The sequence below is a fragment of the Vigna unguiculata genome, chromosome 6 (assembly GCF_004118075.2).
Source record: "Vigna unguiculata cultivar IT97K-499-35 chromosome 6, ASM411807v1, whole genome shotgun sequence".
NCBI classification, from domain to species: Eukaryota; Viridiplantae; Streptophyta; class Magnoliopsida; order Fabales; family Fabaceae; genus Vigna; species Vigna unguiculata.
In genome coordinates, this window is record NC_040284.1 from 8,548,328 (window position 1) to 8,559,936 (window position 11,609).

Below are 11,609 nucleotides of genomic sequence, written 5' to 3' on the forward strand. Positions count from 1 at the left end.
AGTGAATTGCAACCATTTGACCCTGAGATTGATAGGACATTCCACAGAGGAAGTAGGCATCTTAGGAATCCATCTTTGCATGCTGAATATTCAGTGACATTTCCTGATTCTTCTGATTCTCATCACATTCCTGACACTCCTCATTCTTTGCATTCTGAGCATACTGTTTATTCTGAGCATTTTCATTTTCATACTGATAACATGGCTCAACCTCCTCCACCTCATGAGAGAACCATGAGTGAGCTCACTGCACCAGAGTTCACTTATAATAGTTTATGCATACAATACCCTAAGGAGGAGGTTCCATATGTGCTGAAAACTGGTTTAATACACTTGTTGCCAAAGTTTCATGGTCTTGCAGGTGAGGACCCGTGCAAACACTTGAAGCAGTTTCATGTCGTCTGTTCCACCATGAAGCCTGTAGATGTACAGGAGGACCATGTATACTTGAAGGCTTTCCCTCATTCTTTGGAGGGGAATGCGAAAGACTGGTATACTACCTAGCACCCAGGTCCATCACAAGCTGGGATGACCTGAAGAGATTGTTCCTTGCCAAGTTCTTTCCTGCTTCAAGGACAACAGCCATAAGGAAGGAGATTTCTAGCATCAAGCAGCAATCTGGGGAGACCCTTTATGAGTACTGGGAGAGGTTCAAGAATCTTTGTTCAAGCTGCCCACACCATCAGATCTCTGAACACCTCCTTCTCTAGTATTTTTATGAAGGCTTGCACCACATGGATCGAAATATGATTGATGCCGCAAGTGGTGGTGCCCTTGGTAACATAACCCCAGCTGCAGCCAGACAACTAATAGAGAACATGGCTTCAAATTCTCAATAATTTGGCACAAGGAGAGTTGTTAGAGGTGTTCATGATGTAGGAGCAGCCGAGTACACGAAGAAGTTGGAGAGTAAGATTGATGCTCTTACCACACTAGTCAACCAACTTGCTTCCAATCAGAGAGCTCCAACTACAAGAGTTTGTGGCCTTTGTACATCTATTGATCATTTTACAAACTCTTACCCAGCATTGCAACAACATGCTTCTTCTTCTACACCAGTGGACACACCTTAGGCCTATGCAGCAAATATTTTCAACAACAATAGGCCCCAACAACAACAACAAAACCACCATGATTTGTCAACCAAAAGATATAATCCAGGATGGAGGAATCACCCTAATTTGAGATGGGGAAACCAGGGTAACCAGCAGCTCCAACAATTTCAAAATGTGCAACCACCTCCACAACAAAGAGTTGCACCTGCACCACAAGCTGCTCCTGTTCCACCTGTACCCACACCAGCTCCTGCTGCAACACCTGCACCTTCTTCTTCTACTTCATTGGAGGAGTCAGTCAGGATGATGACCCTTCAAAATATGCAATTCTAGTAGGAGACTAGGGCTTCAATCCAGAGTTTGACAAATCAAATGGGGCAGATGGCCACTCAGCTAAACCAGGCACAAGCTCAGAATTCTGACAAGCTTCCATCACAGACGGTGGAAAATCCTAGGAATGTGAGTGCCATTACTTTGAGATTTGGGAAGAACATTGAAATTTCCACTTCCGAGCCTACACCTCCAAAGGAAGCCGACCCTGCAACACTTCAGAGAAAGCGTGATGCTCATGCAGCTAGTCCTTCCACATCTGGTGCGACTTCTACACCTTCCACCTCTACTACTACACCTTCCATACCTCTTCCTTTCCATCCAAGAGCCATTCCAAGCAAAAAGATAGAAGTGGTTGACAGGGAGATCTCAGAAACTTTCAGGAAGGTGGAGGTGAACATACCTCTGTTGGATGCCATTAAACAGATTCCCAGATATGCAAAGTTCTTGAAGGAGCTATGCACGCACAAGAGGAGGCTAAAGGGTAACGAGAAGATCAGCATGGGCAGAAACGTATCAGCATTGATAGGTAAATCTGTTCCTCAGATTCCTGAGAAGTGCAAGGACCCAGGTACATTTTGTGTACCTTGCATCATAGGTAACAATAAATTTGAAAATGCAATGCTTGATCTTGGTGCTTTGATAAATGTAATGCCTCTGTCTATTTTTAAATCTCTTTCTCTTGGACCCCTGCAACCTACGGGAGTGGTGATTCAGTTGGCAAATAGAAGTGTTGCCCACCCCGCAGGTTTGGTTGATGATGTTTTGGTTCGTGTTGGTGAATTGATTTTCCTTGCTGATTTTTACATTCTTGATATGGAAGAGGGATTTTCACATGGTTCTGCACCAATCATTTTAGGCAGACCATTTTTGAAAACTGCACGAACCAAAATTGATGTCCATGCAGGTACTTTGTCCATGGAGTTTGATGATATTGTTGTGCGATTTAACATTATGGATGCCATGAAAAATCCTTCCGAGGATCATTCTGTTTTTCACGTGGATATTATTGATGATGCTGTTGATGGATTGATTTCTGATTTCCACTCTTTGCATGCATTTAAACATTCATCCGTGTCTGAGTTATCTAAACTTGCATGCATTGATGTTCTTGATTCTGATTCTGATTCTGATGATGCTGAATATGATGTGGATAATGTTGAATCTAATGAGTTTGACTCTCTAGATGTTGTACCTATTGACTTTGATGTTATACAATCAGGTTGCACTAACCATGTTGCAGGAAGTACATATGCATCTGATTGTTATGCTCAGGTACAAGCTGTGGAACCCATTTCTCCCTCCCTTCTGGTTCCTGATATTCAGCCAGCATCCAGTACTCCAGAGTTTAAACCACTACCAGACAACCTCAAGTATGTCTACTTAGAGGAGGAGGACAAACTGTCTGTCATCATTTCCACCTCCCTCACTACTGAACAAGAGCAAAGGTTGTTACACGTTCTTAAAAAGCATAAGAAGGCAATTGGATGGACATTGGCTGACATCCCTGGTATTAGCCCATCAACATGCATGCACAGGATATTGTTGGAAGATGGAGCAAAGCCAGTGAGACAGCCACAGAGGCGACTCAACCCTGTCATCTCGGATGTTGTAAAGAAGGAGGTGACCAAGCTTCTACAAGTTGGGATCATCTACCCCATTTCTGACAGTCAGTGGGTTAGCCCCATCCATGTTGTTCCAAAGAAGACTGGCCTCACTGTAGTCAAGAATGAAAAAGAGGAGTTGATTCCAACAAGAGTGCAAAATAGTTGGAGGGTTTGCATTGACTACAAAAGGCTAAATCAAGAAACCAGAAAAGACCACTTGCCCCTGCCTTTTATTGATCAGATGCTTGAGCACTTGGCAGGTAAGTCCCATTATTGCTTTCTTGATGGGTTTTCTTGTTATTTTCAAATTCACATTGCACCTGAGGACCAAGAGAAAACCACATTCACCTGCCCCTTTGGCTCTTTTGCCTATAGGAGGATGCCGTTTGGCCTATGCAATGCCCCTGGCACATTCTAGCTGTGCATGCTAAGCATTTTTAGTGATTTTCTTGAAAAATGCATAGAGGTGTTTATGGACGACTTTACTGTATATGGGTCCTCATTTGATGCATGTTTGGATAGTTTGGACAGAGTTTTAAACAGGTGCATCCAATCTAACCTTGTTCTCAATTTTGAAAAATATCATTTCATGGTAGAACAAGGCATAGTATTGGGGCACATAATTTCAAAAAAGGACATTGAAGTTGACCCTTCCAAGATCTCAATTCTTTCACAATTGCCTTACCCCTCTTCTGTGCGAGAGGTTCGTTCTTTTCTTGGCCATGCAGGGTTTTACAAGCGCTTCATTCAAGATTTCAGCAAAAAGGCCCTCCCACTGTCCAACCTACTACAAAAGGATGTTGACTTTATCTTTGATGAAGGGTGCAAAGAGGCTTTTGATTGCCTCAAGAAGGCCCTGACCACAACTCCAATCATTCAGGTGCCCGATTGGACAGCCCCATTTGAGTTTTTGTGTGACGCATCCAACTATGCATTAGGGGCTGTTCTAGCTTAAAGGATTGATAAGTAGCTGAGGGTAATCTACTACGCCTCCAGGACATTAGATGCTGCCCAAGCAAACTATACCACAACAGAAAAGGAGCTCCTTGCGGTAGTTTTTGCACTTGAAAAGTTTCAATCTTATCTGCTTGGTTCTCCTGTTGTTGTGTTTACTGACCATGCAGCTCTTAAGTACCTGTTGAAGAAGGCAGAATCAAAACCTCAGCTGATAAGATGGATGCTCTGGCTCCAAGAATTTGATTTGGAGATTCGTGATAGGAGCGGAGCACAAAACCTGGTTGCAGACCACCTAAGCAGGATTGAGAGGTCTACTGATGATGCTTCACCGATCCGGGATGACTTTCCCGATGAAAGTTTGTTGAGACTCTCTACTTCTTCCTCACCTTGGTTTGCTAACATTGTTAACTATCTTGCTGCTTCTGTTTTTCCTCCCCTAGCATCCAAAGCTCAATGTGATAAACTTAAGAGCGATGCTAGGTATTACATTTGGGATGACCCCTATCTGTGGAAAATGTGCAGTGATCAGGTTACCAGGAGATGCATTCCGGACCATGAGATTGACTCGGTCCTCAAATTTTGTCATTCATCTGCACCTGGTGGTCACCTTGGCACACAAAGGACAGCTCGTAAGGTGCTAGATTGCGGATTTTATTGGCCCACCATCTTCAAAGATGCATGGAGGATATGTAGCACGTGTGAGGAATGCCAACGAGCAAGAGGAGCCATTTCTTGGAGACAACAGATGCCTCAACAACCCATGCTATTTTTTGAGGTGTTTGACGTTTGGGGTATAGATTTCATGGGCCCTTTCCCTGTCCCTTTTGGTTTCACTTACATCTTGCTTGCTGTTGATTATGTTTCAAAATGGGTGGAAGCCAAAGCCACTAGAACTAATGATGCTCGAGTTGTTGTGGACTTTGTTAGGTCTCACATATTTTGCAGGTTTGGAGTTCCTCGAGCTATTGTTAGTGACCAGGGCACCCATTTTTGCAACAGATCCTTGGGGCTTTTTCTTCAAAAGTACGGAGTTGTGCCTAAACTTTCTACACCATATCACCCCCAAACTAATGGGCAAGCCGAGATCTCAAACAGAGAAATCAAGAGGATCTTGGAGAAGATTGTACAACCCAACAAGAAGGATTGGAGCAATAGACTTGAGGACGCTCTATGGGCTCACAGGACTTCTTACAAGGCACCTATAGGGATGTCTCCTTATTAGGTTGTCTTTGGTTAGCCATGCCACCTTTCAGTGGAGATAGAGCATCGAGCATATTGGGCTGTCAAGTCATGCAACTTCTCTCTTGATCAAGTTGGGGAGGAAAGGAAGCTGCAGTTGAATGAATTAGATGAGATCCGTTTGGAGGCATATCAGAACTCTATGTTCTACAAGGAGAAGACCAAGAGATTCCATGATAGCTCCATTGCTAGAAAGGAGTTTGTTGTTGGTTAGCAAGTTTTACTATATAACTCCAGACTTGGACTCATGGGGGGTAAGTTGAGATCAAAGTGGATTGGTCCTTTTGTTGTCACTAATGTTTATCCTTATGGTGCAGTTGAAATCAAAATCCAGTCCACAGATAAGAGCTTTAAGGTGAATGGGCATCGTTTGAAGCCATTCCTCAGCAATCCTGCCTTGGTGGATACTGTTGTGGAGGAAACTTCCCTGCTTGACCCCACTACTGTTTCACCATGATTCGGGGAGTTTTCTTTCCCTTTCTTCTTTACTTTTATTTCACTTATCTAGGTCTGTCTGTTGTTGCTTCCTTTTGTTTGATTCATTTTTGTTAATTTGTGTTAGTTAGTGTTATGTTTTTGCTTTCTGTTTGGAACACTCACTTCACTCTTGGAGGATGAGTTGTTGGTTACTCTGTGGACTGATATCCTTGCTTTTTCTTTGCATGTCAAGTTGCTTTTGGAATTATTTTACCCTGTGTGAGAATTTGAGCCTCTTTTTGTTCTTTGATTGCGTGATATATGCCTCTTGAATGCTTGCACAGTGGCCTTGGCTTGACTATTTCTGAATGTTTTTTGATTCACATGCATGTTAGGATATGATTTAGGCAATTTTGTTCTGTGAGCCTATAGCCAGATGAGCCTACCTTGAACTGTTTCTGTTGATACCCCTTTTTGAGCTTGCATACCCTTTCATTGTTCTACAGTTCATTACAAGCCCTTATCCTGAAAAACCATGATTATTCCTACCTTGGAAATTTTGGAGCTTTGGAATTGTTTTGGGAATGGGTGCTCAACTAAGTGTGGTCACGCACAACAAGTGTGGTTGTGCGCGCATTTGTTATTGGTTCTCGGGATTGCTCATTTGTATACCCAGGTGGGATTTCAAAATTGTTGTTTCTCTACATGTTCTTTGTATAAAAAAAACAAAAAGAAAAAGAAAGAGAGAAAACAAAAACAAAAAGAAAAGAAAAGAAATAAAAAGGAGCTTGGATTTGAGCATTGTGTGAGAACCGAAGTTGGAAGTGTTGGTGTTTGGGATTACTTTCATGCTTGATTGAGACTTATTCCCCATTGCTCCTCTATTTCCTTGGTTGCTTAGTTACTTATCCATATGTTCCACACTTTGTCCTCAGCCCCATTACAACCTTGAAAAGTCCTTCTGATCTTGACCTGCATGTGTTTCTGGTTTGGTTGTTCGTTCTAGAGGCTTGCCAAGTCTGTTTGATGTTTGTTTTTTAGGGGTGCTTTGAGAGTAAACAGTAGCCTAGAGATTTGAGTGATACAGTGCATATTTTGTGAGGTTATGTTGCTTTCAATTCTCTCCTTAAGCTAAACTGAGTACTTGACATGTTTTGAATTGCTTGGATGATGTTCATGGATACCTTGCAGCTTTGAATCCTTCTGTGTTAGATGTGTTTCCGTTTGTCATGTGTCTGTTTGTCTTGTGTCTTTTTGTCTCCCTTGTTATGTTTGTGATGTCCTTGCTTTGCTTTGCTCTTTAATTTTGCCCAGGAATGCAAAAGGGTAAGTGTGGTCGATTTTGATGAGTCACTATTTTCTTCCATTCCACTAGCCTTTGTGTACCCATTAGACAGTTGATTAGTGCTTAATTGTTCATCATTATAGTGTTTTTCATCTGTTGGGCTTTATTGGGCCACTGTTCGGAATTTGGACTAATTTCACATTATTTGGCCTAATTTTTGTTTTTAATTATTTTTAGGTATTTAGGTGAAGCAATTTTGGAGCTTGGACATTAATATTTAGTTGAAGAGACTTTCCACATCATTGCCACATCATTTCCATGTCATTTCCACGTCAGCAAAGTTAATGGGTCAACATTTGAGGCCCAGAGTGGCATTTTTGTAAATCTGAGTGGCAGAGTGGCAGTTTTGTAAATATGAGTGGCAAGGGTGATTTGACCACGAAAATTAGGTCTGCATGAGGAGGGAGCCGCTACTTCATCTTCTCCATTTTCTCCATCTCCATATTTTCGTGCTCCAAGCTTCCATGGATGCCTCCCCTTGCGGTTTTTCACATTTTGGGGTCATTTTTACCGTTTTTATGCACATTTGACAGCACCCATTGAGGGTTTTGCGTTTTGATTTCGTTTTCTACATTGGGCAGCTCGTTTTGTGATTTCATTGAGTTGGAGCAATACCCATTCATGGGGTTTTCGCATTTATATATGATAACACCGTTTTGCATTCCATTTAAGCTTTGAAATCTCTATTTTTGCACTTAAATTGCGTTTTCGGATTTCATAAGTTAGGGCTCCTAGTTCTGTTTTTGTGATTCCAGTTTTGGAGTATTTAATTGCTCATTTCCATGTCTAGCTAAATTCGTGTATTGACTCCTTGATGAAAAAAATGCAATGAAACTTTTAGGTTGTGCTTGTTTTGTGAAATCTGCCATGTTTTTGTTCTGAATTCGTGGAATGCATGTGGTGAATCTGTTAATACTTAATTTACAGAGTAATTGCATACGTTTTGGTTAAGATACGTTCATGCTTAATGTATGTAGCTTGGCTATCATGAATTTAAGGATGTGTGCATTGCTTAATTGCATAATGAAGCTAGATTGTAATTTTTGCTTAGTGAATTATTATCTAGTGGATTGAGACAAGGCATAGTTGGTGTTAATTTTGTGGCCTATGATAAGTGAATTTGCGTTTGAATCAAGGATGTCAATACGGTTTTAATCACTGTAGCATTTAATTTAAACTGTTGATTAGCATTCTGAATCTGTCTGCCAAACCCCCCTGCTCTATGTTATTGTTGTGTTCATCTGGAAATTTCGCTTTGAATGAAAATATTGGTCGTTGGGAGACGACTTGGTTCACTTTCATATACTATATTTAATATGTTTTAATTTGGTGGGGTACGACCTCTATCACTTACCAACACCACCTGCATCAACATCATCTGCTCACGTGTACCGCGCACACGATCATTGCCAAACACAAGCAGATAGGGTGAGCTTAACAGAATCAACATACAATTATATTCATATACATATATAAGTCACTTATATATATCATGCAAATACCAAATAAAATCCCTCCTTCGATTCCATAACACCTGGCCACAATTAGGTCATTCCTGATCTACTTCTTTTAGTGATTACCCCAAGGTGACTTGCTGCCACCTATCGGCCACAACCGATAGAGCACGTGCGGAAAACCATTGCTACGGATCACATATCGTAACGTAGGTGGAGTTCCCAAATACGAACATAGTTCATAACGTCCCAAGACTACCAAACTCGTCAGCTATTTACTAAGGAGGGCAATCTATCTGGACCCATCCATACTGGCCACAACCAGCATGCTCACACCAGCAACACTCACCAACATGAGCTCAACTCAAGGGTTCCTCGTGTTCATCCGCCATCCCAAGCTCAACTCGAGGGATGCCATTTCGAGCTCAACTCGAGGAATACTATGTGCTTAACCCCTATCCCGAGCTCAACTCAAGGGATACGTTCCGAGCTCAACTTAAGCTACACCAGTAATTCCACCTTTGAAGCATCACCAAAAGCCTTGTAGATCACGCATGTAGAATCAAACAACTCAAGGCTGCAACATCAAAATCGCCTAGGTGGGTGACACATACCGCCAGGCGCCAGGCACCTTAAGTTCTCTCTGTCTATAAGTATCGCCTGGCAGAACCCCCATAGCCGCTAGGTGCCACGCATTCTGTGCCTCTTTGCTTTTGTAACCTTCGTCTGGCGGTTCGTACCTCACCGCAAGGCGTTATACCAATACAATGCGTTTACTGTTTTTTTCAACTTGCACATTTACCCAATTTTAATGTTAACCCTACACAAGTACCACAATTTTCAACTTGATGGTTGTGGGTTGGGTCGTATAGTTCTCGACGTAGGGATGGTTCGCCAATTTCAACTGGTATCATGGCGTCTGCACCGTAAACTAGGCTGAAAGGGGATTCATTTGTTGTTGATTGAGGGGTGCACCTGTAAGCCCATAGCACTTCTACTAACTCTTCGGGCCATCGGCCTTTGGCACTATCTAATCGTTTGCACAGTTCCATTAGGATAACCTTGTTGGCCGCCTCTGCTTGTCCATTAGCCGTTGGTAGGTCTCTCCGGCGTTCTTGAGACCAAAAGGCATAACCTTATAGAAGTAGTTGGCATCATCCGTGATGAAGGCGGTTTTATTCATGTCAGATACGGCCATGGGGATTTGGTTGTACCTGGAATATGCATCCAAAAAACTAAGCACCTTATTCCCTGTCGCGCCGTCAACAAGACGATCGATATTGGGTAAGGGGTAGGCATCGCGAGGGCAGGCTTCATTCAGATCCATGTAGTCTACACACATCTGCCATTTGCCATTGGCTTTCTTCACTAAGACTACGTTAGGAAGGTTTGTGTTGCTGGTGAGGATGAGTGTGATGATGGCACGCTCGTCAGAGTTCAAACCGGTGCCTAGGTTGATAGAGTGACCGTTGGGAAGCTCTAGAGGGGAGGTCTCCTCAACTGGTTCGAGACGAACATCCCGACCTACTCTGGGGTCTAGATCTTCACCTGACAGGGCGATGCCGGAGCCAGGGGGTCGCTCAATGTGGTTGGTTTGTTGAATTGGGAGTTGTGGGCGTAGGCTGGCCATGTAGCATTCACGTGCCAAGCGCTGGTTGCAGTGGATGGTGAGGATGTCACCGGAAGGGGAAGGGAGCTTCATGGCCAAGTGAGGGGTGGAGACGACAACGCCAAGGGTGTTGAGGGAAGGACGGCCTAGGAGGATATTGTAGGATGTTGGCGCGTCGACGATAACGAAGCGGATTGGGATGGTTTTGGTTTGGGTCCCCTCACGAAAGACGGTGTGGAGGTCGATATAGCCACGGGTGGATACTTGTTCGCTAGAGAAGCCTTAGATCGGCTCGTCATACGGGACCATGGCGGTGTCCGGAAGTTGGAGTTTTTGGTAGGTGGCCCAGTAGAGGATGTCAACGGAGCTGCCTTGATCGACAAGGACTTTCTTAACGGCGTAGTTTTCGATTTCAATAGTGAGGACCATGGGGTCATCTTGTTGATGGTCGAGGCCATGAAAGTCGTCATCTATGAAGATGATGGGAGGCATGCGGCGTCTATGGTGGGAATGGGTGATATGGTTGATGGATTGGATATGGCGGAGGTGTCTCATTCTGGCAGAAGAAGTGGATCCTCCACTAGCGAAGCCACCAGAGATGGTGTTGATGGTGCTGCGTAGGGGAGGGTCGGTAGGGGTGATGTTGGAACGGGCCGGTTCGGGTTATTGGTTGGTGGGTTGGGCGGGGCGTTTGTTGTGACGGGAGTCATGTGGAAGGCGTTTGTCATGACGGGAGTCATGTGGAGTGCGTCTGTGGTCGGATCGAGAGGGATGGTTATCTCTACGGATGAAACGGCGGAAGTGACCAGCACAGACCAATTCTTCTATTTTATCCTAGAGTGCTTTGCATTCTTCTGTAGTGTGGCCATGGTTGCGGTGGTAGCAGCAATATTTGGTCATATCAGCGTGAGGAGGTTTGGTTGTCTTGCGTGTGGAGGGATTAGATCAGCTTGTAGGGCCTCATCAAGGATGCGGGAGCGGGCTACGGTAAGAGGGGCATATTTGGTGAAGCGAGGTTGGCGGGGCTCGCGTGGGTGGGCATCAGGGCAGGGAGGTTGTGGGGTAGGGTTGGCGGTGGTGGCTGCATAGTCATTGCAGAATTTGGTATGGAGGGTTTGCATCTCCTCCATGCGGACATAGTCGGTTGCACGCAATTTCAGTTCGTGCATAGAGGCAGGTGGGTGGAGGTAGACGTTGTTGGCGAATGGGTAAGGTTGTGGGGTAAGTGCCATGCACTGGAGGATCATCTCATGGTTGAGGTGTGGGGTGCGAAGAGTTGCCTTACTAAAGCGATCTATGAACGCTCTGAGTGGTTCGCCTTGTTCCTGCCTAATGCCCAGGAGGGAGATTATAGTAATTTGGTGTGGACGGCTGCCAGCAAAATGGGTGGAGAACTTGTCGATGGAGTAAGGTGGAAGGGTTATGAACCATTCCAGGGCAGGGCCCTTGAGGGTGGTGGGGAAGGCTTTGCAGAAGACTACGTCTTGGGACGTGTACAAGGCGACATGGGTGATGTAGACTTTGAGGTGCTCGTCAGGGTCGGTTTCGCCAGTATAGAGGTCCAGGGTGAAGGGTTCCCACCGGGCAGGAAGAGGG

General features: G+C 44.2%; 1 non-coding gene across 1 annotated transcript; it reads right to left on the reverse strand.

Moving 5' to 3' along the window:
- Positions 1-581: 581 nt before the first annotated feature.
- LOC114189302 lies at positions 582-688 on the reverse strand. Its single transcript, XR_003605606.1, has one exon. It is a non-coding gene; the product is annotated as a small nucleolar RNA R71 (small nucleolar RNA).
- Between the last annotated feature and the right edge of the window lie 10,921 nt (positions 689-11,609).